This window comes from Equus przewalskii, chromosome 27, assembly GCF_037783145.1.
Source record: "Equus przewalskii isolate Varuska chromosome 27, EquPr2, whole genome shotgun sequence".
Classification (NCBI taxonomy): Eukaryota; Metazoa; Chordata; class Mammalia; order Perissodactyla; family Equidae; genus Equus; species Equus przewalskii.
In genome coordinates, this window is record NC_091857.1 from 26895946 (window position 1) to 26903833 (window position 7888).

Sequence of the window (7888 nt, forward strand, 5' to 3'; positions counted from 1 at the left end):
TCCTTCACCTTTATCCAGAAGCACTTATTTTGTAACTTTTAGTATAAATTGCAGTAGCAGATGCTTCTGATGCCCCACCCATATGCTCTCAGCAGTTACCTCTGCATGTGAACGTGGCTTCCTGCAAACAGCTGGGACTCTTCCTGAGGACTTTTTTTTTTCCTTTTCTCCTTTTTTTCTTTTGGCTGTGGAAGTTTGGCTTGTGTTCAGTACCAGAGAGTCAATGTCCTTGGAAGCAGTCTTTCAATTGAGAGAACTCTGAGATGTGTTCTAACATAATCTCCCAAAGTTCCCCCAAAGGGATTCCGTTCCAGTTGCCCGCAGTGATAATTTGCTGGGTAATGCAGCTTCTATCAGCTTCCTCTCCTCCCCTGTCTCATACTCACACTTCTTCACTGGGCTTTCTTGGAATCACCTCCCAGATTAGCTTATAACAATCGAAGCTTTGTCTCTGCCTACTTCTGAGGGGACCCAGAAATATATTTCCCTAGGTATTTCTCAACCTTTTTATATATTTTACTTACCCTGTGATTTTTCAGCTGGCTCATAATTATTAGATAATTACAACTTCTGAGAGCTGAGTTATTAATCTTATTCTTACTGTTCTGGTCACAGGAACGTAGACCACTGTCACATGAATCATATTTGATGGTCTATTTCTTCATGGCACGTGAGTTCTTACTTCGGGAAGGTAATGTATCTCCTTATCTAGGAAGTCATGCATGTTGTAAGGCCTCACTTGATTAAGGTGTCCTGAGTTTGTCCATGGCCAGTCAATTTCAGAAGCATCCCCAAGTCTGTGTACTAATTACCTTTGAATCATCTGTAGCATAACAGCAAAGTTAGAGCAGGATGACTTCAGTCATAAAAAGCCACTATATCCCAAAGGAGTGAAAACAGAAATGCATTACTTCTGTGTAACTCAGATATTTGGGGCATATGAAGTGATCTCTAAAAGCTTGCTACACAATCAGGAAGGAACAGATAAGAGCCCAGTTAGATGAATATTTATCCCAGGCAAGGTAAACAAATTTTTTTCCTACCACATTACAAATTATTGAGCTGAAAATTCACACGGGAAACCATATCAGTATACAACTGACTCTTTGTTTGTCTTTTAAAATCCTCCAAGAGAAAGCCCTTTGTAAAGTAGTATTACAAAGTGCCTGTATTCTATACAATTACTTAGACGAGCAATGAAAATCTTAGAGTAATATTGATTTTTGTCATTGACTAGTTCTACAATAATCAATAAGAACATCTTTTTTCCTCACAGCAGTAGACATTATCAATGTTTTAACTCTCTCTATGTTTTTTTCTCTCTCTAACAACCATAATAGGCAATTTGAAGTATTAAAGTTCTTTGCTCGCCAGTGGCCAATTCATTGTATTCCATATCCCTCTTTTTATATTGTCAACATAAAACAACTTTTTCTGTTGTATCCTCTGCACAACTGCCACAGACATTTGGAACCATATGCTCCTGTCTGGTGCACACCATGAAAAAGTGGAGAATGTCAAAATATGGCTTACAGAGTCTCCTGCAACAGCCACAGAAAATTCTCCATGACATGTTGCCATACCCCAGACAGCAGTAGAGATGGAAATCTACCCAGGGTGTTGGGGAAGGAGCATTCTGAGTGTATATTGTGGCTTCATTTTCCTCTTTTGGAGTCACCTTGATAAAGCTATTTGCATCTCTGTCCATGCCTACAGAACTGAGTCACTTCCACTTTATAGTCTTATATACCTACTTCAGCGGTAAGAACCAAATGATTGAAATGAGATGTAAAACCAGATACTTGTGGCTTTACCCTTCTGCCCAGCCTTACCACAGTGATATAAAATCTGTGCTGTACCACCACAAGACTTAACCATCATTTAAAACAATTTTTAAAATAGATTACATTCTTGCTAGTTGGTATGAGAGGAAATTGAGTCACTAAGAGGCTTCCGTATTTTTGTTCTAAGTTGTAAAGCAGAATTACTCTGCCCATAAATACACTGTTGCTTCTCAAAGTACAGTTTTATTTATCAATGTATTCATCATTTACCAATGTTTATTCCATTCTGAACGATGCATGATGATTCCCTTTTCTGGGGAATTGAGAAGACGTATATGATTCAAAAGTGAACCAAAAATTTAAAGTCATAAGCTACTTAGCTAAATCACATGCATACAGTATTTGCAGACAAAATAGGATTACAAATAACAATTAATTTAGTGATTATATTTGTTCATGGAGTACAATCTTGGTTTCTCTTTTCTCTCTCTGTCTTACTCCTGAAACCACATCCTGCCCTACGATTTCGGATATTTCTGCCTGTCTTATTCATGTTTGATTTTCAAGTCATCCTCATTCTACTTATATGAATGATCTTGGTTGGCATTAGGATGATATAGCATGAAAATCCCTAAAGAGAAACTGCTGTTCTTTACTTACTATTATTTTCCATTTTTCCTCATCAAAAGATAAGAGAGAGAGGTGGTGGGGATCCAAACATTCAGTAAAAGACAAATATTATTTGGAACAATGTGTGAATTTAGGCCATAAAAATATAAAATGGAGGTTTCTTATTTAGTAGCAGCAATTTGTGGGCCCTGGAGTTGGCAGTGATAAAACTGTCCAAAGTCACAAATACAGTATATGGTTAGTCATGGGTGGTATTATTTGGCTCAAAATAGACGTTCATTTTGCCTTTCTTTCTTTTAACCACATTCAGAATTAGAGCAAAGAGTGACGAGAACCAGCAGGAAGACAGAACAAAAAGCTAACAGAATCATAGAAGTGTTCAAACAACCAGCTAAATTCATTGCACATATTTCTCAACCACAGAAATATTTCAGGTGACTCTGTTTTTGACAAAACGTGGGAACCACAGGATCTACAACACTTACAAGCAAAACTCAACAAGTCTAATAATAGTTACAGAAGTGAAAGCCAATTTGGATAAAATAAGACATTGACTCAAGTCCTCTGAGAGAAGATTTTTGAAAACAAAGTTTACAAAAATCTCATTTTGCCTTTTGGGAAATCACAGACCTTTTTGCACCTTGACTCTTTCTCTGGGTTTCTTTATTACTGGGAGAATTTTCTGCAGCATTTCTTCTCCATCTGACATCATGGAATGTGATACTTTCTTTTTTTCTTTTTTTATCATACAGTGATTAAAAGGCTATTGCATGATCTGTCCGTTGACTGAGCATGTACTTTGTGGCCCACCGTCCCTCAGAAGGACATGGGTGACATGAATGGTGGGGCATAAGTGATTTCTCTGTTTCATAGGGTTTACTGTCTCAGTACCTATAACCTCTCTAGTAATATACCCAAAAGGTAGCAGATAAAAGTAGACCTTAGTGCCTGTGAGCCCATTCACTAGGAAAGGGAAAGTTAGCATGGTCTGTATGGAATTAATATAAACTATTCTCTATTGCTGCCTCTTGTGTGATACTGTGGTTAAAGTCCATCAAATGGTTCACGTCCACATGTGATCAGAACCTCTGCGCGTTGTTTCCGTGTTGACACTATTTTCAGAATGTGTAAGCTGGTTCTCTTTGCGTGGTAACAACAGCCCATTTGTTGGACTTAACATTTAAATCATGTTTATGCCTATTATTTTTCCCAAGTCAATTTAATGTGCCCTTTGTTAATTTGAAAATCATAATAAAATCAAACAATTTTTTTCAAGGGTCAGGTAAGAAGAGTGGCAGTGAGGGCTGTGGAGTACGAAGAAGAAAGCTGAATATGGCATGAGAAACCTTTGACCTGTGTCTGGGTATTGTTGGGCAAATAGCTTTTGTTGGTCTAGTGGACCTCAGGCTCCTGCTCTGTTAAATGAAGGAGCTGGGATCAATGTTCTGTAAGATTCTTCTGCTTTTCCTTTTCTAGCTATAGTCTCCAGGTTCTTCTGCCTTGCCAGCTTGCTTATTCTGCTCATTGGCTACTCAAAATCTGATGATCAAACTTTATTTTAGTAAGTAAAGTCACTGGTTGCAATGTGCAAAACAGCTTGGAAGGGAGTATGTAGTTGGAGGTGATACAAGTGAAAGGTAAACGTAGCAAAACTTGAATAAATTGATGGGGGTATGATCTCATGGTGTGGGGATAGATAGAGGTGAATGGAGACAGATTAGAAGATGTATATGGCGGTAAGCTGTCTGGCAGTAGCTTTACTGATTTGGGTTTGGTGAGTGAGGAGAAAGGAGATGTCAAAGATAACACTCAGGCTTCTGGTTTAGGTAATCTGTTCAGCATCAGCACCCTTCACTGAGATGGGGAACACAGCAAGAGCACCAGCTTTGGGGAACAGAGATAAAAGTTTGATTTTGACGTGGTGATTTGAAATCTCTTTGGAACATTGTCACTTGCCTGTTACTATACACTTGAGGGCTATGACTTTCACCCAACACGTATCTAAAGACTGTCTCACCACATGTCGTGACATCTGGAAAAAAGTTCAATCCAAAAATAATTTTGAAAAGCAATGTAGATTTTTATGAAAGTTTCATTGGAAAGACATGGAAAAGGACTTACGTTACATATCATATATTAAACTTTCTTAAAACTTATCTTTACCTATAGCTCTTTCTCTGAATATCCTCTCCCTATAACAATTTCTGATCACTTTCTTTCTATTAAAAAATTCTCTCTTTTCCTCTAATTATCATCCTCCAACATGCCAAAACTTTGCATTCTTCATTCACTTAGACGTGAAGTTGGGGAGCCGTTCTCGGTCTTGGTTAGTTTCAATGCATCCTGTCATGCTTACATCTCAATTTTATTACTAAGCATATCATCTTCTTATTAATTATGTATCAGTCTCCTCTATTCCTCTATTTGATATTGAGCCCCTCAGAGACATGGTTAATGCTATTCGTGTTTTTTAATGTAATGCCAAAATTTACATTAGACTTATATTAGGTAGGAAATACATATTTATTTAGTGAAAGAAAAAAACAGAATTATATTTAGGCATTAGCTAATTCTTTTTCAAACCATACTTTTTTCATGAAACTTTCCGGAATTTCCCAGGTTGAGATAACGTCTCGCAAAAGGCTCCCTACCAAAAACAAATTAATTTTACCTCTGGTTTTTAACTTCCACTTATCACATACTACATCTTATTAAGGTAATTCCATACATATTATGTCTTTATTATGCTAATCAAAGTTTATTAGTCTTTGTATTACCAACATCCACCCTACAGTTTGACAATGTCAAATGTTGGAAAAGTATTTTTTCAAGTATGCTTGAGAAGGTGTAAATGAATGAACTCATGGCCTAATGTTTAGGTTTATGTGTACTGTTGATGATTTCTCTATCTTCTCTCTCTCTGTACAACACTTCTGATTCTTACTGTGCATCTTGTGCTGTGTTCACTCAGTTTTGTTTTTCCTTTAAAACAGGGACCGTTTCCTTTCCTAGTTTGCATCCTTTCATTCCATTTCCTACTATTGTTAATTGCTCAAATATATTTATTGAATGAAGCCATGCAATCACAGTCCTACAGGATACCCAGTCTCCCATCCTCAAGTGATAGAATGTCATCCTCAAATTTGAAAAATAGGCATCCCTAAGTAATTGAACAAAATTTGTGATATCTTAGCGCGGAAGAAGGAGTGAAAGCTATTGGAAAGGCCACTGATAGAGTCTACCTCCCTAGGATGTTGCATATTCTCAAGAACATGTTTAAGATTTCCTAACTGATTACAAGGAATTTTTAAAATAGCAATACTTGGTTACACTAGCCTGCATGTTTATTTTTTAGCAAAATATGCTTCTGAGGGTTTTCTCCATTGGATGAAGTGCGGTAGCAAGTATATATGTCTTATCTTACATACCACCTGCAAGGAATTTTAAGCGTTTTATTAATCTTTCAGTAAAGAAGAACTTTACCAACTTTAAAGTGCAAAACAGCTCTGGAAGATTATATGGAAATGGTTTAACTGCACCAAAACAGGCCTTGTGCACAGAAAATGAGAAATTTCCCTTTAATTAGAATGACAGCAGGAATTTAGGAAGGCAGAATGTAATGTAATTAAAATTGGAAAATCATTATTTAACAAGAGTCATGCTACATTTCTTGAGGAAAACACAACGAGGATCTTTTAATTTCCGATGAGTCAATAATTTTATTTTTATATCTCTCCTGAGCCTGTTCTAATTAAAAGAGTATGGAAGATAAATTTGAGGAAGCAGTCGACACTTTCCTCGTCTCAATTACAGTTTTTGCTTGGGAAGTACATTCACAATATTAAGTTGAATTTCAAAAAAATGACACTTTAAAATCTAATATGAATGTGGGGAACCAAGAATATTGAATAAGCAATAGAGTGTCCAAGAAGAAGGCATAGTACTTAAAGGGTGAAAGATACAGCTGTACCAATTCATTCTACATTCACAGCTGTTTGCCTGCTTATTGGTATTTTTTTATTAAACAGAAAAAGTTTTACCCTGAGCATATCCTGAGCCTACATGGTGTATTTAAACTCTGAATTGTGCATTGCTATCGCATGTCAGCTTGTGTAGATTTGATTCTCCTAATTAAGCATAAACTTAAGATTAAGGTGCTCAGTTTGTTAAGCAGAGAAAACGCACATGAAACAATTGTTCTACTCTGTGTCAGAAAGGAAAACAAATCCTGTAAAATAAACTGTATGGCATCACATATTAAATGAGAAAAACCATGCATGAGGAGAACTAATTTACTAGTGTTACCAGTGGAAAGAAGGGAGCTTTTAATTTGCTGTGGGAATTACACCTCAGAGATGGATTTAAATGTTAGTTTCCACCACTTGTGATGGTGTGTGATGCAACATGGGGAGAGTTTTGGACCCGGAATTTACTCTACCTCTGCCGCTTTTTCAATAATAATAATGATGGAAATTAATGTTTATTGAATTTAGTCTGTACTGGTTACCTTATATCTGTTATCTCTTTTAATCTTCACAACAGTCCTTTGAACTAGGTCCTATGATCATCATTCCCATTTTTCAGATGAGGATTTGGAAGCATGGAAAGGTTAAGCAGGTTGCCCCAAATCACTTAGCCAATAAGACGTGGAGCCACGATTCAAACCAAGTCATCTAACTTGTGAACCTGCGCTCTTTAGAATTTAACGTTATAGTGTCCAGGTTTGTATCTGTATACTATTATTGATGATGATCTCTATATTTTCACTGTATGTATAAAACATTTCTCTTTCTATGATTGTTCATCTTGTGGTCATCCAGTTTTATTTTACTTGAGATCAAGGACCATTACTTTTCTTATTTTGTATCCTTTAATTATACTACCTACTTCCACATTTGTCTAATGCTAACAGACATGCTAATAAATGCTAATAAGTGGGTGGGGTCGAGCATCAAACCAGGTAATTTAACTCACTTGATCCTGCATTCTTCACCACTAGGATCCAACACCCAAGAGAAGTAAATTCTCTCTCTGCTTCAGTTTCCTCATCTATAAAATGGAGTACAAGAGGAGGTATATGGTCTTTAAGGACTCTGTCATCTCAGTAGCTTAGTCATTGTATGTGGTAGTTATTCTAGGCCAAGACAGAAGTGAGGCAATAGATTTCTGTATGGCTGAATAACAAACACTGGTTTGAATAACAAACACTGATTGACCAGAATGCGCAACGGTTGGGGCTAGTTTTGATTTCCATTCCCACAGAACCCTACCCTGAGTATCTAATCCTGAGTCAAGGATTAGAATGGAAGTGGTTTAGGAGGTGACCTTGGGATGTCCCAGTAGGAAAGTGGACTGGTAAGAAGGAGAAATGGACTGGTGATATGACGTGTTATCAAGCAAGTTGCTTAATCCCTTGGGGGGACACTGACAAAAGCATAGAACGTGACTAGGGAGTTCTATTACCCATGAGGGAG

General features: G+C 37.0%; 1 long non-coding RNA gene across 1 annotated transcript; it reads left to right on the forward strand.

Moving 5' to 3' along the window:
* Positions 1 to 312: 312 nt before the first annotated feature.
* On the forward strand, positions 313 to 3194 carry LOC139079966 (uncharacterized). Its single transcript, XR_011534031.1, has 3 exons — positions 313 to 491; positions 616 to 691; positions 2725 to 3194. It is a non-coding gene; the product is annotated as an uncharacterized lncRNA (long non-coding RNA).
* The last annotated feature ends 4694 nt before the right edge of the window (positions 3195 to 7888 follow it).